The sequence below is a fragment of the Saimiri boliviensis genome, chromosome 13 (genome assembly GCF_048565385.1).
Source record: "Saimiri boliviensis isolate mSaiBol1 chromosome 13, mSaiBol1.pri, whole genome shotgun sequence".
Taxonomy (NCBI): Eukaryota; Metazoa; Chordata; class Mammalia; order Primates; family Cebidae; genus Saimiri; species Saimiri boliviensis.
In genome coordinates this window covers 40553599-40580585 of record NC_133461.1, presented here as the reverse complement: position 1 = coordinate 40580585, position 26987 = coordinate 40553599, and the positions used below count along the sequence as shown (strand labels likewise).

Here is a 26987-nt window from a genome sequence, read left to right as displayed (position 1 = left end):
CTAGCGGGCACACACACAGGTGACTGAACGTCGAGAGGAACACACCAGCAAAAGAACACACCAGCAGACACTGGGAGGCCATGGACTGCAGAATAATGCAGATGCCAAGGGGAACTTTGAGAGTCCACCTGCTGGGCCGCCCAACCTTCGGGAAAGACCACTTTCCTACCCCACTCTCCTTCTGGTCTCCCCATCCACCTCACTGAGAGCTACCTCTACTCTATGAAACCTTGCATCCATCCTGCAAGCCCATGTGTGATCTGATTTTTCCAGTACACCAACGTGGCAAGAACCTGGGAAATCCCTCTGTCCTTGCGATAAGGCAGAGGGTCTAATTGAGCTGATTAACACAAACCGCCTGCAGATGGCAAAGCTGAAAAAGTGCACTGTTAACACACGCCGACTGGGGCTTTGGGAGCTGTAAACACTCAACCCTAGACTCTGCCATGGGATCAGAGCCCAAAAAAGCTCCCCACTACCTGCCTGTCTGCCTGCTCCCTGTAAGGGTTTGAGCAAAGGGCACCGAAGAAGTGAAGCAAGCCACACTCCTATCTCATGCCCTGTGAGGGGGGATAAGGGAACTCCTGTTTCAGAAGTTCAGGCGCTGAGGCAGGATGCTGAAGGGATGGTTTTAAAGATGCTCCTCCTCCTGGTCCCTCTGAAGTTGGTTGGCTGGGTGTTCGGTTACTCTGCCCGTGTCCATGGGTGTGGGCCAACTCTCCTGGCTCACAGTGAAATACCTAGGCCTCTACCAGAGGTCATTCCCTTCTCATAGAAGGCAGAGGAAGGTTCTGAAAGGAGAGCTTTTGGAAACGGGCATCCAATGAGTCTGAGTCCTGGAGTGGTCTTGACTAGTCAGTGACCTGGCAGGGCCTCAGTCTTCTCATTTATAAAATGGAAGTGTTTTATGAGCTGACTCATTAGTCCTCTTCCAGCATAGATATCTTGGGTGGGATATCTGTGTCTCTTAAATAACCTGTGGGCCTTGTGTGTTTTAGGGTGGGAATATCTGTGTCTCTTAAATAAGCTGTGGGCCTTGTGTGTTTTAGGGTGAAAGTGTCCTCATAGGGGAGTGTGAGGCATATTTGAATGGCTACTTTTCATAGTCCACTCACATTTCACAGTCTATTCATAATTTTCATGCACCCTTTTACTGGTTTCAGGTTTGTTTTTGTGGCTTAGTGTTTATTACACACAGGCCAGTGGGTGGGAAGTGTGAGGAGTTGAGCTCCAACAGTTAGATCATTTGGGTTCCAGCCTCACAATGGGCAATTATGCAGTTAGCTAAGGACCTTAAAGACATGCTATAGTCCTCTGGTTTCCTTTTCTCACCTGCAAAATGGGAATGAAATCACCTTTTTTTGCTCATAAATTTGGTCGTGACTTAGAAAACACACTAAATGAAAATGCAATGAAGAGATAGAGACTATTTAAAAATGTGAGGGAAGCTTTCTGCTTTTAGCTGGGAGAAGGCCAAGCTATAACTTTCTTCAGTCATCCCACATCCAGGTTCATCTGACACTGGCCACATCCACCATTCTGCCCATATTTGACCCCAGCAAGATTATGGGTCTGTACCTGAGGTGCACCAGTGGGGAAGTTGGTGCCAGGTCTGACCTTGACCCCCCTGGATCTCTCTGTCTTCAAATAGGTTGGTGATAACATCACCAAGGCAACTGGTGACTAGACTGGTCTAAGTATTACAGTGGAACTGACCATTCAGAACAGTCAGTCCCAGATTGAAGTGGTACATTTTGCTTCTGTCCTGATCATCAAAGACCCCAAGGAACCAACCAGAGACAGAAGCAGAAAAGCATTAAGCACAGTGACAGTATGACTTTTGATGACATTGTCAAGATTGCCCAACAGATGCAGCACTGCTCTTTAATTAGAGAACTCTGGAACCATTAAAGAGTTTCGGAGTACTGCACAATTTGTGGGCTGTAATATTGGTGGCTACCACCTTCATGATATCACAGATGACGTCAACAGTGATGCATTGGAATGCCCTACTAGTTTAGACCTGTAAAGGAAAATATTTCAATAAAGAATCATTTGACAACCAGGAAAAAAAAGATACCAGGAGAAAGTGTCTAATTTTGGAAATGCACTTGGGAAAATAGTGTTAGTCTTCTGCCACACCCAAGGAAGCAGATGGTGCCAAATTTTCTCTGATGATGGGAGGTGAGATGGGGACTCAGAGAGGAGAGGATATCAGCTTAGCCTCACACAGCAGTTCTCAGGACTGAGGTGCCGTCTGCTGGCAGAGCAGGAGGCCTTCCCTTGGAGCCATGTTAGCTTGCTCTCCCCCTCATTTCCAGGTTAGAGATTTGAGTCAGAGATGAGGCAAATGCTTAGGCAAGGAAAAATGTTTCACCAGCTTGCTCCACAGGGAAAGAGAGTCCGTGATATGATACGAAGCTGAAAATAGAGTGCCTCAGGAAAGAAACTACCAACTGATGACTATCTTCTGGTGGAGGTGTGGGGCCCTCCTCCAGGAAAATTGGGGTTGAAACGAGAACACAACGATGTTGCCTTGTCATTGATACTCTGAACGCAGATGCTCTGGGATGGGATTTGGAATTCGTGTCACAAGAAAGGGGTCCCGCTGGAAAGGCTCGTTTAGCAATGATTTCCTGCTGGGGTCTATGGAACATCCTGACACAGTCCAGGACTTGAACAAGGGCCAAGGATTTATCCAGAAACAGCAAGCCTTGTACAAAAGATGATCCTGGATTTAGAACAGATGAAAGGTACTTTGAGGGAGTTCAAAGAACGGGCACATGCTCCCTGATGGCTGCTTGCTGGATATTTTGAGAGGTGACTGGGGCACACTTTACCTCTCTACCTCTCCCAGGGGTCTTTTCCAACATGGTTTCTCTCCATTAGCATATTCCAGAGCTTTCGAGCTTTCCAGCTTGAAAGCCTTAATACGTACATTCCTGCAGCTGTGGGAGCAGGACTTTCCCAGGTGGGATTTGCAGAGGCCATTCTGATGATGTTTGTGGTGGTGATAAATTGGCACTAATCATGGAGAGAGTAAAAGTAATGAGGCCAACCTGTTTAGGTGTTGGGAAAGATGGAGTAGGTGAACACATGGTCAGGGTGGGGATAGTGATGGTGATGGCAGTAGCAGGTAGCTCAATTTTAGAATTTGTTGAGAAATCCAGGGAACTAACCTTAACATAAACTTCACTTTTTTTTTTGTCTGGCATAATAGATTATTGGCAGAAAAAATACCTACCTCTGGGAAAGGGGAAAGCAAAAATACCTTTTGCTTCTGGTCAGTCCTGTCAAAGCAAATGAAGCATATCAAGTACCATATCACTGGCTTTTTAGGGGCACATCTAGTGATGTCAGGTATATCAAGTACCATATCCCTGGCTTTCTAGGGGGACAGCTAGTGATCCTGGAGAATTTACATGGAGATACAAACTCAGGCTGATATGAGTGGCCACAAAACAAATAAGCAACCTCTAAAATGTCAGATTAATACAAAAAGGTGCCAATCTTCCTAATTTCCATGCTTTGAACAGTACCTGGAGAGGTAGAATGAAAAAGTCGATCATCAAACTATGTTTCAGGATCTGAGACAATCCCCCTGTCTTTGAAGAGCATTCATGTAAAGCTGTGCTTGGAATAGGTCTTTCTTCTTCCCTGTTTCCTCTCTTGAGTCATGATCTCCTTGCCTGTCTGAGTCACTGGGTCCAACTGGTAAGATGACAGCATTAAGGCAAAGGAACTTTGATGTCTAGATGACTCTTGGGCATGACATTGATGGTACCCCAATGGTCCAGGACAATTTGAGGGTCTCTGAGGCTTCATAAATGAGGTGAGCAACACTAGTTCCTGGTAAACCCAATTTTACTGATTACCAAATTCAGCAGAAAAATAAAAGATGCACCAAATTTAATCACTTCCCATCAAGTAAGATTTTGGTGCCATTGTAAGACATAAGAAGCTTGTAAAACATAAGAAGCTTGATTTTGGAATTCTTGGATTTCTGTTCTTTTAATTTTCTCTTTTTGGTGGACATCTTCACCCATGAGCCCCTGCCTTGGTTGTGCACAATTACCACCTCCAGTCCAGGGACAAACTCCCATGAACACATTCATGCAATGTTGATGTCAGGTAAAATAACAAGAGTACTGCAGCTGATTCTGTTGCACTGTATTCTGTTGCATTCTGTGAATGTGTGCTCCCTCCCCGGGGGATTTTCTTAACCAAAAAGGCAGCTGGGTGTGGTGGCTCATGCCTGTAATCCCAGAACTTTGGGAGGCTGAGGCGGGTGGATCATGAGGTCATGAGATCCAGACCATCCTGGCTAACATGGTGAAACCCTGTCTCTACTTAAAAAAAAAAAATGCAAAAAGATTAGCCAGGTGTGGTGGTGTGCACCTGTAGTCCCAGCTACTCGGGAGGCTGAGGCAGAAGAATTGCTTGAATCCAGGAGGCAGAGGTCGCAGTGAGCCGAGATTGTGCCACTGCACCCCAGCCTGAGTGACAGAACAAGACTGTCTCACAAACAAAACACAAAACCAAAAATGACTGGAGAGGAAAATGCTTAACCCATGAGTGGATCTGGCATGGTGGGTTACTATAGAGAAGACCCTTTGTTTGTCAAACTACACCACATAGGTGGCACCAGGTATTAGGGTATAGTAATAGTGACTTACTGAGAGGTCTGTTTGCTCTTTGGGACTGCTGTTTTGTAGTTGGCCTCCTTATTTACTGAGGGTATGAAGGTATTAGTATCCTACTATCATATTGGTTACCAAAGCAGGTCCTCATTTTCCTAGGCAGTGGCTTCTTCCTGAGAAGTGGGTAAACTGACTTCCAGAGAAGTCAGTCTCTTCACTGGTTCATTTGTTTTATGCACTGTTCTTTTTTTAATAAGTAAAATTTTTCTGCATGCTGGGTAGCTAAGGGTATAATTGAAAGGATTTACTCAGAAGGAAATATAAAGTTAATATTTGTATAAAAGATTTTTTTTCTGGTTCTCTTAGGTGAGCAAGTTACTAAGAAGACTTTTTGACATGTACAAGTTTGGATCTAAGGAATAAAGTGAAGGTTAGAACTCTCATTCATTCATTTGTATAATAAATATACATGGATTAGTTTTTATAAAGCTAAAGGATTGAGGACTGAAAGTGGCCCAGAGAGGGTATCTGTGAGGCAGCAAAAAAAAAAAAAAAAAAAAAAAAAAAGATAATGTGAATAAGTTCCAGTTATCAATTGCCATGTAACAAAACACCCCAAAACTTATTGACTTAAAATACAGAAATTATTTTATTGTTACTATCTGTCAAAGGTCACACACTTGACTAGGCTCAGCTAGGCAGTTCTTGTACAGGGTCTACTGTGTTTGCAGGCAGATGATGGTTTTGGAGTCAGCTTAACACCTTTCTCACTTGCATATTGGTGGTTTTTTTTTTTTTTTTTTTTTTTTTTTTTTTTTTGCTGGCTGTTTATTGGAACTTCAGGTGGGATCTTAGAATACCTACAAGTGGACTCTCCATGTGGTCTGGGTTTCCTCACAGTGTGGCAGCTGTACCTGTTCATAGCAAGAGTATCCATGTCAGCAGTGAGAAGAGTATGTGGGATGGGAGAACTTGTTGGAGCCATCTTGGAAAATACAACCTGCCATGGATGAGGTGGATCTAGATATTAGTGGGAGGAATTAATACTTTCAAACCCAGAGTAATTAGACAGCAGTACAAAGAAGCATCTGATCAAATGGGTGATTGTATAACATGGATAATAATGGCTAAGAAAGTGTGAAGGATAAATAGTTCAGTGAGGTCTATGGTAGTCAGAGCAGACTTGATGGAGGAAGTAGGTCCTTGAGCTGACTTTGAAACCTGGGTAAAGTCCATTTGGTTATATGTAATTTATGTTCATCTCTTCCAAGAAAAGAAGTGATATTAAACAAAATTATAATTATTGGCACTTCTTCCATACTGAGACAACTACTTAATATTGTCATGCATATCCTTCCCAGGTTTTTCCCTTCTGGAAATATATAGAAAATTGCCTGTTTGGACTATTACCTAACATTTTTACTTACAATGTTTTGGAAATAGTTCCCTTAACTCCTTAATATTCTTCTAAAATATAATATTGAATGGTTGCACAACATTCTTTCATGTGAATATACTATTAATATTTATATTTCAATATCTTACTACTGGAAATTTAAGATGTTCCTTTTTATTCTATTGCAAAGAACACTGTGATGAAAATCTTTATGCAGAAATCTTGGTGCTTATTGATGACTAGTCTCAGGATTAATTTCTAAAGTTAGAATTACTAGTCAAAAGCTATACACATTTTAGAAACCTTGTATGTGTCTTGTCATTATGGCTTGTAGGGGCAGGTTGTACTCACTGCTCACCATCCCAGGATGAATCCATGTTTATTTGCAGATTTGGCAATACCAATTGCTACTGGCCATAAAAGAAGCTTTTCTGTTTGAGAGGCCAAAGTAAGACTTTGGGCTTTACTGTGATTTTGTCTAATTATTAAAAGGGTAGCATTTTTCTGTATATATCTTTATCATCTAGGCTGCTTTTTCAGTGATTTGCTAGTTTAGGTCCAACACTCATTTTTCCTATTGGTTATTTTTCTCTGATTGATTAGTAATAGTGCTTCATAAATTATTAATCTTTTATTTAGCATATATGGCTTAAATGTTTTCCCCCCGATTTGATCTTTTGTTTTCCAGCTTTGTTTATGGTGTGTTTTCAAATATAGAGACTTTTCTTAGCATTTGTATGGTCGAATCTAGTAATCTTTTTTATTTGTATATTTTTCTTTCGCTCATATTCATGAAAGGTCTTAGCCATAATAAGATAATTTTACTGTTTTTCCTTTGTGTTTATGTGCATGCACATGTGTGCACACACACACAAACACACACATACACACATGCCATGCAATTCTTGAGTCAGCCTGGACTATATCTTAAAATGTGTTCTGAATAGGGTCTCCCAAAAGCTGTTTTCCAAGTATCTACCCAGATGAGATTTAGGTTGGTAGAGGGAGAGGCCAGCATTCTGTGACCTACACACATTCAGCATGAGGAGAACCTGGCTGAAGTAAAGAGTCACTTGTAGGTGCTGGAAATGTCAGGGCTGCAGGGCAACTGCATTTGAATGCTTGAGGGCCTGGCCTGCCAAGCAGAGCAAGGTGCCTTATTGGCACTGAGGACCATTTTAGGACTGGGAGTAAGAAAATTATTTTTCCCACTCCTTGATATCTCTGTAGGGCCGGGGTCCCCAAACTTTTTACACAGGGGGCCAGTTGACTGTCCCTCAGACCGTTGGAGGGCCGGACTATGCAAGGTGTGACCCCCTTCACAGCCAGCGCTGCTGCCTCCACTATCCCAGACAGCGGTATACAGTGTCACAGGCCCAGCACCGCCTCTAGTGCTGTATACAGGGATGGTGGTGATCAGCCTGTGACACTGTGTATACAGCATCCTGGACATCTGCAGCAGCGGTGGGCCTCTTCTGTGGGAAGCCCACTGCTCCATGTTTCCCCTATTATAAGACACCTCCTAAAAATAAGACAGCCCCCGTCTTTTGGGGGTAAAATTAATGTAAGACAGGGTCTTATAATAGGGGAAACACGGTGTGTAGTAATGTGGGGGGAGACTTTTGGGCAAAGGGAGGTTATAGGGGCCATTATGTTGTTGTACATTTTGGGGAGTATGGGGGCCATTGTACTGTGTAGTAATGGTTATAGTGCTTTGCCTTTCTTCCTACTTCTGCTGTTATTTCACACTGCTTCCAGTGATGTGGGGGCGCTGCAGCTGCAGATCGGATGTGCATCATATGACGTGCTTCCGGAGCCGTGACGCATGTGTCCTGCGTCACTGGAAGTAGTACTGTACGTGAGCGATGCCGTGCTTTGTGGCGCTGCCACATACAGCACTCCAGGAGCACAGGATGCATCCGCATCCTGTGCTCCTCTGACTGACCACCAATGAAAGAGGTGCCCCTTCCTGAAATGCAGCGGGGGGCCGGATAAATGGCATCAGGGGGCCGCATGCGGCCCACGGCCATAGTTTGGGGAGCCCTGCTGTAGGGCTTGGCGGGAGCCAGGTACTCTGTAAATATATGTAATATCTCATTTAATTCTCACCTCTGCCTATGAGGCAGTTACTATTATTGTCTTTATTTTATAGCTGAGATGATTGAGACTTAGTACACAGTAGGGCTGGAACTGAGTCCAGATCTGGTCGTGTCCAAAGCTCTGCATTCAATCACTATGCATATTCATTTCTCAATATGATCAAATAAGAGTTTGAGAAAGTTAATCCAGAAGCATTGTATAGTTTAGAAGGAGGGGCATGCTTGGGGTCAGGGAGTTTCCTAAATGCTGGAAGGCTCTGTGGTGAGCATTGAACTAAGGTGATGGTCAGGGAATGAACAATGATGAGGAGGAGGGGCAGGGAGAGGTGAGGAGCAGGCAATGGCTGGGAAGGTGAGCAGTGTTTGCTCAGCTCGGTGTTTCTTCATTTTTGTCTCTAACTCTAAATATTTGATGTCCCTCTCAGGTCTTGCCTGTGGTTTTTATCAGCTGATCTTAGCAGCTGATCTTTGGAGAAACAGGATTTTCTAAGGGCCAGTCTTTCTCGTGTATAAATTGAGAACAGTTGATACATCTGTCCCGCCTCCCCCCACCATCTATCTAGATCCCTGAAGGAAGCCATTATGATTAAGGCAATTTTTTTTTTCAAGGGATGGAGCTGTATCTTCATTTATCAATAAACATTGTTGACATGTATGGTGGGTATATGTGTTGCACCATGGGCTATGAAGGACCCAAAGACACATCGAAACAGCCCTGCCCACACAGAGATGAAAGTTGAGCAAGGAAATAACCTGCACATGCATAAATATTAGAAAAAATGGAAAATGTCAAATCTCCCAAAAGAGGCATAGTTAATGGGTTAGGGGAGGTCAGAGAAGAGAGAACTTTTCCTGTTGGGAGGGCCAGGCACAGATGGAATCATCAACTAATAAGTAGTTTCTAAGTCAGGATCGTGCTGGGCTTGCTACAAGGAACAGATAAGAATCCTGTGTAATGAGAGCTTTCATTCTTTGTTTGCAAGCCCTGTGACCTGCCCTCCTACAGGCACGGGTGACTCCCTTGGCATTCGTCCCTCCTTTCCCCAGCCCCTGAGGTGGTTTACTCTTCAATCACAACCGTGTCATGCTGTAATTACAGTAATAGAGCAAGCTTGGTTGTTTTCTTTATGCATCTAAGATGTTCTAAGAAACAGGACAAAAGCAGACGAATAAGAAATGAACTGCAGCTCAGTGCACAGAACATGCATCTTTATCAAAAGAATTACTGAACGGATGGTGCTTTTATTCTTCACCCAGGCATGAACTGAAGTCCTAACTCTATTTCAGAGTCTTCCCTAATAACTCAAGTTGCACAGATTGTCCACAGCCCTCATGTTTATGACCCCAATTTGTTCTTGTGGTTCTTGGTAGCTGAGCAGTTATAAATAGGCTTCAGTCTGCACAAGCACCCTACAAAATGTCTTTGAGATCCTTTTGCCCCATCAGACAGGCCCATTAAGAGGGAGAGCAGGACCCTGGCTCCATAAGAGCTCCTGGGTTTGAGTCCCAACCCTGTGAGTTCCTGCCTGTCAATTCCAAGCTCTGTGACCTCTGTGGAAGTTACTGAATTTTTCTAAGTGCCTGTTCATTAATCTGTGAGAAGGGGATAAAAAAATACCACTCACTTACCAGGGATGTTATGAGGATTACATGGGGTTGTGGAGTAAGCATTTAATCTATGAGTGGGATTAATGCAGAATGAGGACAGGGAACAGATAAGAATCCTATGTAATGAGATAGGTTTGTATGTCCTGGTTGGATGCAACCAGTGAATTTCACTGAGCTTTACCAGTGCAGTAACATTTCCCTTTGGGTTAGAAGTCACCATTCCATGGTTGTTTCATCGGAATGTTAGGAATGGTCTTTCCCATCTTATTATAGTATGAGTAGACCCTGATGAATATGTTCTTTGCATTACCATTTGATGTCTCATCTGAGGTTTAGATAAGTGCCTCAGGTTTGGGAACTGTGTAAGTCTGAAACTGTGTAAACTGGTGAATGTTCCCTTTTTACTGCACATAGACCAATAGAGCACATGGCTCACAGCATTGTATCTGCTAGTTTTACTTGTCTGTATCCCTTACTAGACTGTGAGCTCCATGAGGAGGAAATGGGTCCATTTTATGTACCACTGTGTTTCCAGGACATAGCGTAGAACCTGGCCATGGTAGACATTGGCTGAATATTTGTTGAATGAATGGTATGATGATCTCTGCTCATAGATTGGTGCCAAACACCTTCTTGGGCTCTTTTTCTTTTCCTTTAACATACCTAAACATCACCACAACCTGATGAATTAGGTATTCTCATTTCCAATTTATTAATAGAGAAACAGAGATTTAGAAAGGTTAACCAACTTACCCAAGGTTAATGAATTACCTCCTCTTTTCTCCACTCATTGTGTCCTTTCACCCTTAAATACTCCAACTCTCATTTGGTTTATGCCACTTTTTAACCAGGTGACACCAGACAGGCTGCAAATTCTTGCAAAGAATCACGTTTGCTTACATTGAGAACTGTCTCACTGTCTTGGGAATGTTTTAATATTTTCTGGATAATCACAATCCTGAAAAATAAGTGACTCATTGTGATATTGTTTTGATGAAGCCTGAAAATGGCTTGTCTATTTTTAACGTTGAGTGGCAGTAACTAATAATATTAGATTCTTTTGTCCTACTCTGAGAGCAGAGAGAAGCAAAAGGTCACGAGGGTTAAGGAGTATCTCTAAAGAAAAGAGGGAGGGTGGTGCTCTGACAGCACCCAGGATAGAAATTGTCCAATCATCCCAAGCACCCTGCCCTAAGCTGGATGCCCCAAGCCACATCAGGGTCTACTTTCTTGGAGCCTTGATGACAGTTGCCACCAGCACTTTCTTTGTGATTGTTTTCAGCTTCCTTTGGGCACCTCTATTCAGCTACACTCTATGTTTTCTCCTTTTCTGCTATGCTTCTGTTTATATAGTTCAGATCTTGCCTCAGCATTTCCAGCAATGTTCAATTTACAGGCACAATGGGGTACTCAACTTTTTAGTTTTAATTTTTTGAAAGCATGAATGAATAAATGAGTGTATCTGGAGAGGAATTCAGAATGTGTCTAAGCAATGTGTGCTACGGAAGAGCAAAGAAGGCAAAAATGGGGTTGGTGGTATTACCTAATGGTTAGTGCTCAGGCTCTGGAGTCAGGCCCAAGCTAGACCTTGTTTTCACTGTTCACCAACTGTGATACCCTGGGTGGATTACTTCCCTTTGAGAAGCATCATTTTCTTTTCCTTTAAAATGGGAGATATGGGAATATCTCTGTTACTTACCTATTGCTGTGCAACAAACCCCACTAAAGCTCAGTGGCTTAAAATGACCACTATTTTTACTGCACTTGTGGCTGGGAATTGGTGAGGGCACCTGATCTGGGCTGGTTTTTGCTGGGGTGGCTTTGCTCCTTGGGTCTTTCCATCTCTCTCCACTAGCGGCACCCCAGTCAGGGTTTGTTTTTTTTCAAGGGAGTGGCAGAAGTACAAGAAAGCAAGAGGAACCTTGCAAAGCCTCTTAGATCCTGGATTTGGATCTGGAAACTATCATTTCCACTCATTTATCATTGGCCACAAGTCACATGACCACACTCAAAGTCAAGGGGACAGAAAGTCTTTCCTGCTCACCATTCGGGCACTTGAAGGGTACGGATGCTGCAGGTGGGATGGAGTAATATATTGGATTCATTAATACATTTTATCACATTGCTTTACTGAACTATTAGGAAAAATAAGAGACATAGTTCTTGTTAAAAGTTTAGCATGGCATCTAGTACAATGTGAGCACTTCCATGTGGTTGGTAGATTGTATACCTTGTAAGCAATTCCTAAATTATAGTTACCATAGCTGTTGTTATAACTACTATTGTCAGAAATGCTGACACTTGTTATCCCAAAGAGCAGGACTCAGAGTTGTTAGCTGGGAGGAGTGGGTAAAATGGGCTATGTTTGGGTAGTAAAAGGGGAATCTACTTATTCAGTGTGTATTTATTGAGCACCTATGTGCCAGGCACCACCCTAGGTATTTGGCATATATTTGAGGATAAAACAAAGATTCTTGTTTATTTGGAGCCTATATTCCAGCAAGGGAAGATACATATTAAAAACCGTAGGGCCAAGTGCAGTGACTCATGCCTGTAATCCCAGCACTTTGGGAGGCTGAAGTGGGTGGATCATGAGGTCAGGAGATCGAGACCATCCTGGCTAACACAGTGAAACCCTGTCTCTACTAAAAATACAAAAATTTAGCCAGGTGTGGTGGCACACGCCTGTAGTCCAAGCTACTCAGGAGGCTTAGGCAGGAGAATTGCTTGAACCCAGGAGGCGGAGATTGCAGTGAGCCGAGATCACACCATTTCACTCCAGCCTAGGTGACAGAGTGGGACTCCATCTCAAAAAAAGCAACAGCAAAGCCTGGGCACAGTGGCTTATGCCCGTAATCCCAGCACTTTGGAAGGCCGAGGTGGGCAGATCACCTGAAGTTGGGAGTTTAAGATCAGCCTGACCAACATGGAGAAACTCTGTCTCTACTAAAAATATAAAATTAGCCAGGTGTGGTGGCACGCACCTGTAGTCCCAGCTACTCAGGAGGCTGAGGCAGGAGAATAGCTTGAACCTGGGAGGCGGAGGTTGCAGTGAACCGAGGTTGCACCATTGCATTCCAGCCTGGGCAGCAAGAGTGAAACTCAGTCTCAAAAAGAAAAAAAAAAAAAAAAAAAAAAAAAAAAAAAAAAAAAAAAAAGAAAGAAAGAAAACAGAAAAACCATAAAAATAAGTAAATGATAGAGTATGCTGATGTATGCCATGAAAGAAATGCCAAGGAAAGTAAGGAGATTGGGCATACTGCCTATGGGGCAGGCAGGCACAGGAATATATGGAATTGTCAAGATGGGTCTCCCTAGGAAGTGAGAGCAGAGGCATGAAAGGGGGTGATGAGGTGAGCCAAGAAGACACTGGGGCAAAGAACATTCTAACCAGGGGTACTCCAGAATAAAGGCCCTAAGGTAGGGGTACAGAGTGTGTTTGAAGCACAGAAAGGAGGATAATGTCACTGGAGGTGATGAGTGAGGAGAAGAGTAATAGAAGTTGAGATCAAAGAGGTCATAGGGAGGAAGGGCCTCATAAGCCGCTGTTAGGGCTTCAGTTCGCTCTTGGAAGGGGAGCCACTAGGAGGTTTTAAACAGACACATGACATGATTAATAAGTCAAATGACAAGAAACTTGCATTTCAAAACATCCCTGTGCCCTCTGTGTTAAGAACACCTCCAAGGAAGGAAGGGAGACTGCAGGAGTGATCCAGGAAGGATGTAAGAGTTAACTAGACTTGTGGGGGTCAGCAAAGGTGGTAAGTGTCTCAGATTTGGGTGTTTTGAAGATCACATCAACAGAATCTACTGGCAGGTTAGCTATGGAGTATGACAGAAAAAGAGGAGTCATGGATGATGACTCCAAGGTTTTTAGCTGAGCGGCTGAGAAGAGAAAGGTTATGGGTGGAGTAGGATTAGGGTGAGGAAAAACTGGGGGCTCAATTTTGGACATGTGGAGTCTGAAAGGGCTCTTAGACACTCAAGTGGTGATCATCACATAGGCACTTGGAGATACACATCTCTGATTCAGGGGCAAAATCCTGGCCAGAGAGATGAATTCAGGATTCGTGATCCTGCAACAGCATTCGAAGTGTATGATACTAGTCATATCAGCAAGGCGGTGAGTGTTAAGAGGACCAAGGAACATTCCAAAGCACTGGACATTTAGAGAGTGTGGAGTCAGGCTGGGCATGGTGGCTCACACCTGTAATCCCAGCACTTTGGGAGGTGGAGGCGGGTGGATCACGAGGTCAAGAGATTGAGACCATCCAGGCCAACGTGGTGAAACTCCATCTCTACTAAAAATGCAAAAAAAAAAAAAAAATATTTAGCTTGGCAAGGTAGTATGTGCCTGTAGTACCAGCTACTCGAGAGGCTGAGGCAGGAGAGTCGCTTGTACCCTGGAGGCAGAAGTTGCAGTGAGCTGAGATCGTACCACTGCACTCCAGCCTGGGCAACAGAGTAAGATACTCCCCTCCCTGCCCCCACCGCCCCCGCCCGCCAAAAAAAGCGATTGTGGAATCCTGGGGTTTGGCCAGCATTATCAAATGCTGCTGGTAGGTCAAGTGGCATGAGAATTGGGAAATGGCGGGTGGATACAGTAATGTGGACTCTCACTGCAGCCTCAGTTCTATCATTAGCTTTAGTGTTTCCTCTAAAGAGGACAGGTCTGGTTGAGAGGTGTGGGTGAAAGTGGATGGGATGGGGCTTAAGAGAGAAAAAGAGGAGAGAAATTTAAGAGAATGTAGATGGCTCTCTGAGGACGTCTGTTGCAAAGGGAAACAAAGAAACGGGCTAATAGAGAGTACAGTCAGGTGAGTTTTATTTAATGGCAGACCTAATGGCATGTTTATGTGCTGATGGTAATAATCTAGTAAGAGTGAAAAATTGATAATGCAGTAGAGAAAAGGTTAAAGAACAGTGATATGGAAACCACCAAAGGAACTGGCCAAGGTTTTCTGACTTTTACTCCTGGTGTTCCTTAGCCAGATAGGGGTATCCGTTACATTATGATTCTCTCTTATCCAACAATTTCATCGAGTGCCACGGTAGTCTCAGTCCCATTGTTAGCTTTAGTGTTTCCTCTGTTGTCATCTATCATCTCTCCACTGAGGGAATGGGAGAACCAGGACATTTTTTACTTTCTAAATATGAAACCCTGAACCATTTCCTATGCTTTCTGTATTTTTGCACTGATAGGACCACGAGGAAGCAGGATTGGGCTCCCTGACCTTAGTCCCTGGGTTAATAAGACAAATTCTATTTTAAATACCCCAGGGTCATTTTGAGACAAAATGGGACCAACCATGGGAGAAGGGGCTAAGTCAGGTCGACAGCTTAAGGGATTTTAATGAGAAATGTGTGGTGAGAAATACCCTACTCAGAAGCACGTTTGGTGCAGTGGCACAGAAAGGTGTGGGGTCTCGTTTCTGTGGCTTCCCACTAAACGATCTTTTTTTTTTTGTTATTTTTTTATTTTATTTTATTTTTTTTTAAAAAAGCTTTACTGAGCTAGCATCAAAATCCCTTCCTACTATCTTCCCCTACTCTCTGTGTCCTGGATACACTCTCTGAATCTCCCTCATGTGGACTGTGACATTTCTGCGGCCAAGGACTGGGCTTCTCCTGTGCTCCAGTGCACTAAGCACTTGTCTAGAGCAGGGCAGAAGGTGGGGTAACACTTTGCAGTTTGCAGATGGGGATGATGGGGTCAGCTAGGAGTGAAGCCTACAAACAGAATGACATTTTGGCCCCATCTTTAAGTCAGCTGGAACAAGGCCAAAGTGGGTCTGATGGGGAGATTTCATCCCAGCCTTTTGTATCAAATGTGTAGCATGGAGGCTGGAAGCCAGTCACCCTTGCCTGATGCATTTAGACTCTATAAAAAATGAGTTTTGGCCAGTCTTCTCTCCTCTGCCTACTTAGTCCATACCTGGAGCTGGATGCTCCACCTCCATGGGAGGTGGTGAGCTCTTCTTTGCTGCAGATCGTATACTAGAGGGTAGTAGTTACCAATGAGGGGTGCTGTGGATGGGCCTCCTACATTGCTGTAGGTTTTCTCTAAGGACCATTTTGGTTTTCTGTGATGCACCAGCCCTGCCTAGATGAGAAAATGATAACTCCCTATGCGTACACATCCCCACCTCCTCATACCTTAGTCCCACCAACGCTCTTAGCTAGTTACCCTGCTGCTTACCTATCCCAAGTCTGCAGCTGACTCCTGAATTCCAGGCTATCTTCGCCCATTGCCTCAGTTCAGGCCCATGGCACAGCGGGTTGGGGGTGTTGCAAGGAATAGTGTCAGTCACAAAACAAACTGAGGCTATTTTTGGCCACTTCCGTGCACAGGAAGATATCTGTGTTCTAAGGACCAAGCTGATCCTCGGTGTCACACTAATGAGATGCCATCAGGGGGTGCTTGTTTCTGGGTTCCTGAGATGGGTCTCCTGTTCTCTCCATTTCTCCCAGTATCATCCCCAAAATGCTGATTGGTGCCCATATTCCCACCACCATAAGAACATAAGACTTTGATCATCCTTAAAATGTGCATACCCAAGTCAGAAATTGAGATTTCTGTTTTATTATTAGATATCCCTCCTGAGTGAGACTAAATATAAGTCAGTATCCTGAGGGTGGTACTATGGAGGGGAGGGATCCTGAAATGTGTGTGGTCTCACTATATGAGAGAAGACATGAGAGAAAAAGAAGAACCCAGAAAGTAGTGATTGGGGTACCCCCCCCACCAAAGGAAATATTTTCATCTCTACCATCCTGTGGAGGGTGAGTTCTGTACACCTGTTGCTCTACTACTTTTCAACCCTCATCACAGAGACTCCAAAAAGGCCTTCAGACTCCAAATGACACCCTCATCAATAAGCTTGCATTGCAGATCCACATTTTGACAACACATTTCCCAAATTTAGTCCCCTAATCCACTCCCAGAATATATTATGCTTTGCACCCAACAGATGGATTAAAAGCTTAAATCTTCTGCTTGTTAGGAAACCAACCAGAAACCAAAAATACAAACACATACACCCCTGCAGGTGTGAGTGCAATGATGGGGGTGAGGAGAGACGCGTGGGTGGATGTAAGGACCCGAGAGTGTTCACTTTGGGGAGGAGAGAACCACGGCAGAGAATGTGGAGAAGTCAGGGTATCCTCTGGGCTCTGAGTGGGGTGAGGGGAAACCAGATGTTTCCTCAATTCTTCTCTGATCCCTTGATTTAGGCCTCTATGTGCCAAGCGTGTGTGTGGGTCTGAAGCACAGGGGAATGTCCAGGTGAATATCATGCCAGAACAAGCCATGTCACGAGCAACATCCAGGTGCATATATGCATACCCAAGAAAGAAATGGAGATTTCTTTCCACTCCCAGCAGTTGGTGGGAGTTCACATGATAGGCACTTGGACAGTGCGTGTGACGTTCTGGCCATGTGTCTGTCAGGTGTATGTGTGGGTCTGAGGCACAGAATTCCTAGTGTGGGGGCTGCTAGGGTACTTAGTCAAGCTCTCTCCTACATAGACTGGGCTTATCTCTTGAGGAGACAAGGGCCTGAGCTGGGGAAGTGAGCCGGGAGCCATCCGTAGCACCAGATTCAGAACCAGATATCTTCCTCTAGTCCAGGGCTCACTCCTCTCTTTTGGAGCCTTGGGGGCTTTGAGGATTTCCTGCTCTTCATTTCTTGGGGTTCCAAGCTTTTATCATGTCATTGACTATGTGTCATCTCCCCTCTGTGCATAAAATTTGTTGAAATCTCTATAAATGGAGGTTGTTATTTTGAAGGTGGTGGGGTGGTGGCAACAGGGAAGATGGGGTGCCAGGGGCACTTCTGGAGAATACAAGGGAACCCCCCAGGAGCTGGGCTCAGGGAAAGTAGAGATCTCTGGATGTCCCTGGGACTATTTTAGAATCTCTTCTGCAGTGTCTTGTTTTCTTCTCATCATTGAAAAATTGCTCAGAATGCAATAAAAACAAGGTGTTCTAATTAAACAGATTTGTTTACATGTTGTGGCATGAAAAACTAATTCAATCTGATATACTACTGTATGTTCCTGCTGTACTTTTTTCCCTTTCCCTTTATATAAAACTGCCCATTTTTAAACAGTATTGTACTTAAGCATCTTAAAGAGTGTCCTTGATTAAAGCAATTTTCTACTCCCAACACTTTTCAGAGGATTGTGTCAGGGAGAGAAGGAGAGCAGTTGTAGATGGGAGTTCTTGTGATATGGACGTTTCTTATGATGGTTCTGGACATTTAATGCCCAGAAATGTGTGCTATACCACCAGACTGGAGGCTTAGATGGGTTTTGCGCCATGACCAAAACACAGAGGCCCAGAGTCCTGGGAGCATCTAAGGCTGGAGCAGACCTGGGGCCTTGTTCTGAGAAAGAGTAGAGGCTGTCATCATAGGTCCTCCCAGGAGGGTGGTGGTCCCAGAATCCTTGTGGAGTCCTGAGAAAGAATCCACAGAGAGGAGTGGGTGTGGAGAGATTGACAGCCATGATCATAATCATAGTGGTTTTCATCATGAAAACAATGTCATGTGGGTATGATTTAAGTTGTAGAATAGAAATTCTATCAATTAAAATTGTCCCAGAGTGGATGAAGATGACCTTCTCTGGGGACTTTGGAGTAGAAGCCAGCCTATCAGCATTCCAGAATTCTCTGGAAGGAATCTTCTTTGTTTGGGGTAAGAAGTCAGGCTAGTTTACCATCACTTTTAGATTTTCAGAGCTGGAGGTAACCCTGCAGCTTCTGGAGGGCACGACTCTCTAATCTCCAGGGCCCCCGTGCTTTGTGCAGTACTGGGTTAGGAGGTGTCGATATTTGTGATGTGAATTGGGAGAGTTAGCAGTTCTGTCTCTTCAATGTTCTGGACACCAGCCTTGCTTATTCTGACCTCCTGTCTTCATTCACGCTGTTCCCTTTACTTGAGAACCTGTCTCAATCCACTCATCCTATTGAAACATAGCCTACCCTTTGAGCCACTCAGATTCACCACTTCCCTAACCTCTGCTGTCTTTGCATTCATTCTGCATTTATGACCAGTTCTGTGTTGTTTAGCCTGCCCTTTGACAGTTCTCCTTGGTGACTGCCCTTTGACACAGTCCTATCCCTCAGCTGGAGTGTGTTCTCTTCTCATGTCTTTCAACGGCACTCTGTACTGTTCTGGAGAGACACAGGTGGTCAGTAAGGACATGCCCACGGATGAGTAGCCATTTAAGAATTCTTTCTTCCCTACTTCCACCTCTCCTTTCTCTTTTTTTTTCAATTCACTCTTTGTTCATTCCATGAGTATTTAATGGTATCAGCCTAAGGTCCCATGGTGACTGACATGAACAAAGTAGATTTTTTCCTTGTTGTTACATTGCTAGTAGAGAGCACCAGCCCTGAGTGTTAATGTGGGGTTTGGGGAGAGAGGAAGTGTTTGGATCTGGGATATGGCAGCAGCCCATCAGCTCAGCCAGCCTCTGCTGGGGTTTGGAGATCTTGCTTTTTTGCTTAGCTCCTCCCTTGCTCTTTTCTGCCCTGCTGTACCCTCCACATCCATAGGCCCTCCCCACAAGTAATCCTAATAGAAATGCCTTGGACTGGTGCTTGAGATTAGGGCAGGGAGAAACATCTGGAATTAGACTCTCTTTGAAGGAAATTTGACTCTCCTGCACCTTACTTGGCTCTACCTGAAGAATGGGAAAGAGATTTCAAAACTAAAGGCCAGGAAGAAGAAAATGTATGAAAGACACCAAGCATGTTCTCCCAGTTCACCTATAACACTCCTACCTGCATGTAGATCTAAAGAGACTTTCCTTTTTGGCATCCCTGATTCTCATGCCCATGTATTTAATGGTTGGATTGATTTATTTCTTTAAAAATGATTCATTGAGATTCTACCAAGTGCTGAAAATTTAACCTGTAATTTAAGAAATGAATGTTTGGCCCAACTTTAAATCCCACTCTTCTCCTACCAAGCCCATTCAGTCTGCCTTGGCCAGGTTTCTTACCAACTACCATCTGCCACTGGTCTCACTCACACCTTCATCCTGCCTTCAAACACTGGCTCCTCAGTGTGAAGCTTTCCTTCCCTATCTACTCAGATCTCACCCACAATTCAGAATCCCCCATACCTCATATCTCCCATGCCTCATCCACTCCCCATTTGCTCTCTGCCTTCTAACCTGTGGGGTGCCCTGTATGAATTAAGTCAATGGGCATGTGAGCTCCTTGGCTTCTGGCTGTTTGGGCCAATAAGGACGGATTTAAGTGTGGTTAAAGTATTTCCTCTCTTCATTCCCTCCTGTGGGATCATCTCCACCTGCCACTGTAAGGTCCCTGCCTCCTCTGTGGTCTGCCCTACATGAGCCTCTCTCTGAGTCAGTAGCTCCTCCTGTTCCTCCTCCCTTCAGTGGGAGGCTGGCTACAGCTCCAGTGCTACTGTCCGCAAGATCAGGGTGGAGGGGCATGGGCTTAGAGTTCAAGTTCAAATGATAGGCTTCAAACCTGGCCTTCTCTTTTTAGGGGGCTGTGCCGCCTTAACAAAATCATTGCTCTTTCTAAGTCTCAAATTCTTTCACTCAAAATTGGCATAATGTAAGCTACTGCATGGCTTCATATTTCATTTTAATTTTTTAAAAAGTGTGACTGTGATAGTGGTTTTGTGAGGCCTTAATAAAATCTGATTTAAGAAAGCTTCTTACTCTATTTTATATATATTGAATCTTGAGATAAAATTTGAGGTCCAATATTGAAAACTTATAAGTCAATTAAAAATCTAAAAACTAGTACAGTTTTGTGCCTCATAAGATTTTTCAGTCAATCATGGGCAGCATATGTGATGGTCCTATTAGATTATAATGGAGGCCAGATATGGTGGCTCATACTTGTAATCTGAGTACTTTGGTAGGCTGAGGCTGGTGGATCACCTGAGGTCAGGAGTTCAAGACCAGCCTGGACAACATGGTGAAACCCCATCTCTACTAAAAATACAAAAATTAGCTGGGTGTGGTGGTGGGTACCTGTAATCCCAGCTACTCTGGAGGCTGAGGCAGGAGAATTGCTTGAACTAGGAGATAGAGGTTGCAGTGAGCCAAGATTGTGCCACTGTACTCCAGCCTGGGTGACAGAGCAAGACTCCATCTCAAAAAAAAAAATAAATAAAAAATAAAAAAAAGATTTTGGGCTGAGACAATGGGGTCTTCTAAATATACAGTCATGTCATCTGCAAATAGAGACAGTTTGACTTCTTCTTTTCCTAATTGAATACCCTTTATTACTTTAGCAAAGTCTTAGGATACAAAATCATTGTGCAAAAATCGCAAGCATTCCCATACACTAATAACAGACAAACGGAGAGCCAAATCACGAGCGAACTCCCATTCACAATTGCCACAAAGAGAATAAAATACCTAGAAATACAACTAACAAAGGATATGAAGGACCTCATCAAGGAGAACTACAAACTACTGCTCAAGGAAATAAGAGAAGACACAAACAGATGGAAAAACATTTCATGGTTAGAAAGAATCAATATTGTGAACTGCTCAAAGTAATTTATAGATTCAAAGCTATCCCCATCAGGCTACCATTGACCTTTTTCACAGAACTGGAAAAAAACACCTTAAACTTCATATGGAACTAAAAAGGAGCAACATAGCCAAGACAACCCTAAGCAAAAAGAACAAAGCTGGAGGTATCATGCTACCTGACTTCAAACTATACTAAAAGGCTACAGTAATCAAAACAGCATGGTATTGGTACCAAAACAGAGACATAGACCAATGGAACAGTACAGAGGCCTCAGAAGTAATGCCACACATCTACAGCTATCTTATCTTGACAAACATGACAAATACAAGCAATGGGGAAAAGATTTCCTGTTTAATAAATGGTGTTGGGAAAACTGGCTAGCCATGTGCAGAAAGTTGAAACTGAACCTCTTCCTTACACCTTATACCCAAAGGATTATAAATCGTTGAAACTGGACCTCTTCCTTACGCCTTATACCCAAAGGATTATAAAACGATTTATACCCAAAGGATTATAAATCGTTCTGTTATAAAGACACATGCACATGCATGTTCACTGTGGCGCTATTTACAATAGCAAAGACCTGGAACCAACCCAAATGCCCATCAGTGATAGTCTATATAAAGAAGATGTGGCACATATATACCTTGGAATACTATGCGGCCATAAAAAAGATGAGTTCATGTCCTTTTCAGGGACATGGATGAAACTGGAAACCATTCTCAGCAAATTGACACAAGAACAGAAAACCAAACACCACATGTTCTTACTCATAGGTGGGTGTTGAACAATGAGAACACGTGGACACAGGGAGGAGAACATCACATACTGGGGTCTGTTGAAGGGTTGGGGCCTAGGGGAGGGATAGCAGGGTGGGAGGATATTGGGGAAAGATAATATTGGGAGAAATACCTAATGAAGGTGATGGGGGGAATGGAGTCAGCAAACTACCATGGCATGTATATACCTGTGTAACAATCCTGCAAGATCTATACATGTACCCCAGAACTTAAAGTATTAAAAAGAAAAGATTATGATGGAGCTAAAAATTTTATTTAAAAATAATTTTTGTACTTATATATCTCTTGCTTCTCCTGCTAGGTCATGACCTCTTTCAAAGGTTTGGGTGATATATATATATATATATATATATATATATATATATATATATATATTTTATCTTGTCATAGGGCCATACAGTACTCATGTGTTTGTGGTGATGCTGGTGCAAACAAACCAACTATGCTGTCAATTGTATAAAGTCTAGCACATTCAAATTTGTATAGAATGTAATACTTGATAATAAATGACTATATTACTGGTTTATGTATTCACTATACTATGCTTTTTGTTGTTGTCTTAGGGTATACTCCTTCTACTTATTAGAAGAGGTTAACCATAAAACAGTCTCAGGCAGGTCCTTTAGGGGGTATTTGAGAAGAAAGCATTGTTGTCATAGGAGTTGACAGCTCCATGTGTGTTACTGCCCCTGAAGACCTCTCAGTAGGACAAGATGTGGAGGGGGAAGACAGTGATATTGATGATCCTGACCCTGTGAAGACTAGGCGAAATGTTTGTGTTTGTGTCTAGTTTTTAACAAAAAAGTTTAAAAAGTAAAAGAAAAAAAATTAAAATAGAAAAGAACTTACGGAATAGAGATATAAAGAAAGAAAATATGTTGGTATTGGTATATGATGTGCTTTTGTTTTGAGCTAAGTATTATTATAAAAGTAAAAAGATAAAAGATGATCAAGAAAAATGTTACAGTAAGCTATGGTTAATAGATTATTGAAGAAAATTAAAAAGAATTAATTTAGTGTAGCCTAAGTGTACTGAGTATATAAAATCTACCAGTAGAGTCCAGCCATGGCCTAGGCCCTCATATCCATTCACCACTCACTCACTCACCCGGGGTAACTTCCAGTCCTCCAAGCTTCATTCATGGTAAGTGCCCTATACATGTGTACCTTTTAAAAGATCTTTTATACTATATTTTTACTGCACAGTTTCTATGTTTAGATACATTTAGATGCACAAATACTTGACGTTGTGCTACAAGTTGCCTGCGGTATTCGGTATAGTAACATACTACGTAGGTCTATTGCCTAGGAGCAACGGGCTACCCCACGTAGCCTAGGAGTGTAGTAGACTGTGCCATCTAGGTTTGTGTAAATATATCCTATGGTGCCTGCACAATGACACAATCATCTGAGGACACATTTCTCAGAACATATTTCTGTTACTGACATACTACTGTGTATACTACTATTGCTAATAGATGTCATTTACTGAGTATTATATATAAAAGTCTTGAAAGTGTTTTCTCATTTAATTTTACAGCAGACAGCAATCTCTCTCATTTACATAAGAAGAAAATAGCCTTAGAGGTTAAGGAAATTGCTGGAATTCGCAGAGTTCGGAAGTGACACTCAGGGTGTGGGCTCTAGATTGGTGCTCCTGCCCCTGGCCGTGTGATTTCCTCAGTGAGGCACAGTCAGAGCCAGGATGTCCTCAGGAAGACACCTCCCCTCAGTTATGCATACTTGCTTATCCCATGTTATCTCTGGGACAGAAGTTTCCCAACTGGGGTTTTCTTTCAGTTCTAAGAGGTGTGAACAGCTGAGAGGAAGAGGGAGAAAGATTTTTCTTCTTTGTTACAGCCTCATCCTCCAACTGAAATTCTTGTGTTGTTTCAAGCCATAAAAAACAAAACAAAACAAACAAAAAACTTCAATAAAGTCTTTGTGGTGGAGACAGCAAGGGGAAGATCAAGCCAGTCATAGACATACATGGTTGAAGTGACCATCCAACCTGGTAGAAGTTTCAAGGATTTTGAAGAGGCTCATCAAAGTACTTAGCCCACACTGTCAGAATGTCAGAAATTTTATAACAAGTGTTTCATTTGTTAGTAACAGATTTTGATTCTGACAAAATACAAGTTTGTTGGGGGCAGGCTACAACAGTCTAATGTTTTGAGCTATTGTCATTATTTGTCCACCTTAATGTGCATGAGTCCCAACATCTTTGGTTGACACTATTGAGGCCAGAAGACCACAAACCAGAAGAGCACAAGGAAAAACTTAGGCAAGAATTTGTTGTTGGTAGATTGACCAGTGTAGATCAAAGTTCCAGAGATTGATGTGGACAGATTCATCTGAGCTCACAGTGACACATGCCTAGGTCCCAAGCAAAATCAGGCACCAGCAGAGCTCAATAGCCCAACCTCCATGGATTCAGAGGGGAAGCAGGTAGAGGTCAGTATGAGCTTAAAAGTGGAGACCAGGGTCCAGGACTCATACCAGAGAGATGGAAGTCTAAATAGGGTACTCAGGAGAGTTTCACAACAATATGGCAAACTGTCTTCAGAACAGGCACAGTCTAGACTGCCCTGCCCTTTCCTCAGTATTTTAGACCTGTCTCATGGATGCTGATACATGAGAGCTGGGCAGGGTCACAGCTGCTTTGAGACATGCTTACAAACTGAACACCATTTTCACAGGCCAGAAAATCAGAATGAAGGAGCAAACCTGTTTGGGATTCTCCAGGGGGGAAGAAGAAAAGATAAGGTGGGCAAACTCATGAACTCATCACACAGTGGTCTGTGCTACCCAACTGCTGATGTGGCACAGTGACCAAGCTTTTAATTTTGGCATTAGAACATTCATATTCAAATCTTTCCAGTTAGTTATGGTTGTTTGTTACACAGAACCATGAGAAATGATGGTTCTGTAGTTCAGCTGGGCTAAGCTGGGTAGTTCCTGAGTGGGGTCTTTCCTTTGGTTATGGTGACTGTAACTGATTGATGTTGGAGTCAACTGAAAGCTCTACTGGGCTTATGTCCAGGATGGAGTCTTTACTCACATGTCTCATATCTCAGTGAAGATGGCTAGAATAGCTAGAACTGTTCAGGTATCTTTATTTTCCCAAGCAGCCTCTGAGTGGGGCTAACTTGGGCTTCCTCATAGAATGTCAGTCTCATCATAGCTTGGCTTCTTACACAGTAGCTGAATTCCCTCAGAACGAGTATTCTAAGAGGCCTAGGCGGAGCTGTAAGGCTTCTGAGGATCCAGCCACAGAAGTCACACAGCACCTCTTTTGCAGTACTCTTTTTTTTGTTTGTTTGTTTTTGAGACAGATTCTCCCAGGTTGGAGTGCAGTGGCATGATCTTGCTCACTGCAACCTCTGCCCCCCAGGTTCAAGTGATTCTCTGGCCTCAGCCTCCAAAGTAGCTGGGACTACTGGTGCCTACCACCGTACCCAGCTAATTTTTGTATTTTTAGTAGAGACAGGATTTCACCATGTTGTCCAGGCTGGTCTCAAACTCCTGACCTCAAGTGATCCACCTGCCTCGGCCTCCCAAAGTGCTGGGATTACAGGTGTGAGCCGCCATGCCTGGCCCCCTTCTGGAATACTCTTATTGGTCAAAAGCAAGCTGTAAAATCAGCCCAGATTTAAGAGGCAATATCCACATAGTGGTGTAAATACTAGGAAGTATGTTTGGTTCATTGTGAGGCTACCTCACATTGTTTTAGCTGTGTGAATGTAGACAAGGCCTAGAGCAATCAGTGCCTCCATTTCTTCAGGTACAGAATGGGAAAAGAAGTTACAAGGGCTGTTTCTGAGTGTTGCTTACTTATTGACATATACATATCAAAGGTTTCCCACAAGGATTAGCACAGCTAGGGGTTTGTATTAGTCCACTTATGCTGCTATGGAGAAGTACCCAAGAATGGGTAATTTATAAAGAAAAGAAGTTTAACTGAGTCACAGTTTTGCATGGCTGGGAGGCCTTGGGGAACTTACAATGATTGTGGACGGGGAAGTAAACACATCCTTCTTCACATGGCATCAGGAGGGAGAAGTGCAGAGTGAAGTGGGGAAAAGCCCCTTATAAAACCATCAGATATCATGAGAAGTTACTCACTAGCATGAAAACAGGATAGGGGAACCGCCCTCATGATCTAATCACCTCCATGAGGTCCGTCTCCCAACATGTGGGGATTATAATTTGGATTACAATTCAAGATGAGATTTTGGGTGGGGACACAGCCAAACCATATCAGGGTTTAACCACAGTTGGCATTTGTTAGTTATACATTGCCTTTATCCCATACTTGAATTTTTCCCTAGTATCTAATGCATATATATCTTATCTTCCCTGACATGCTGAAAGCTCCTTGAAGTCAATAATTATCTTATACTTCTGTCTTTAAATTTATTTCAGTTGTCCAAAAGAAATGCCTGCTGAAAGAAACAGAAGGAAAAAGAGATGAGGGAGCTGGGGACCATGCAAACAAGCCTGGACACCTTTATAATTTTCTCTGAGCTCAGCATGGCACCCAAACTCCTGTAGATCTGACCTTTGCCTTTTCTGGAAAAAACTAATAAGTTATCCTAGATTGTATGGTGGGCATTATTAATCTAGTTAATAGATTGCACTGTTTTTATGAGGACTTTAGCCCATTAATTGTTTCCATGCAAATGGATGCCGTTAATTACAAATTAATCTTATCTTTTCGTTAAGGCAGGGTCGTCAGGACCTCCACTTGGCAAAGCTTGCTGGCACTTGATATGAATCAATGCGTACACTTGAAAGTAATAAAACTGCATTTCTTTAAAGATAGTTAATAAATCAGATCTTCATTAATGCAGATAGGCCAGACCCCCTACTTGTCTAATTTAATGAGGTTCTAATTCATTACTGTGATTCATGT

At 43.1% G+C, this 26987-nt stretch overlaps 1 protein-coding gene and 1 long non-coding RNA gene across 2 annotated transcripts in view; both read left to right on the top strand.

Moving 5' to 3' along the window:
* LOC141580792 (uncharacterized) overlaps positions 1-12939 on the top strand; it is a 56690-nt gene extending 43751 nt beyond the window's left edge. Inside the window, exon 2 of the long non-coding RNA XR_012513120.1 lies at positions 5007-12939. This is a non-coding gene — a long non-coding RNA (uncharacterized LOC141580792). The remainder of the gene's footprint in view (positions 1-5006) is intronic.
* The window catches only part of LOC141580899 (uncharacterized), a 497294-nt gene that overhangs the window by 101657 nt on the left and 368650 nt on the right, over positions 1-26987 (top strand). The gene's annotated exons all lie outside the window — the stretch shown is intronic.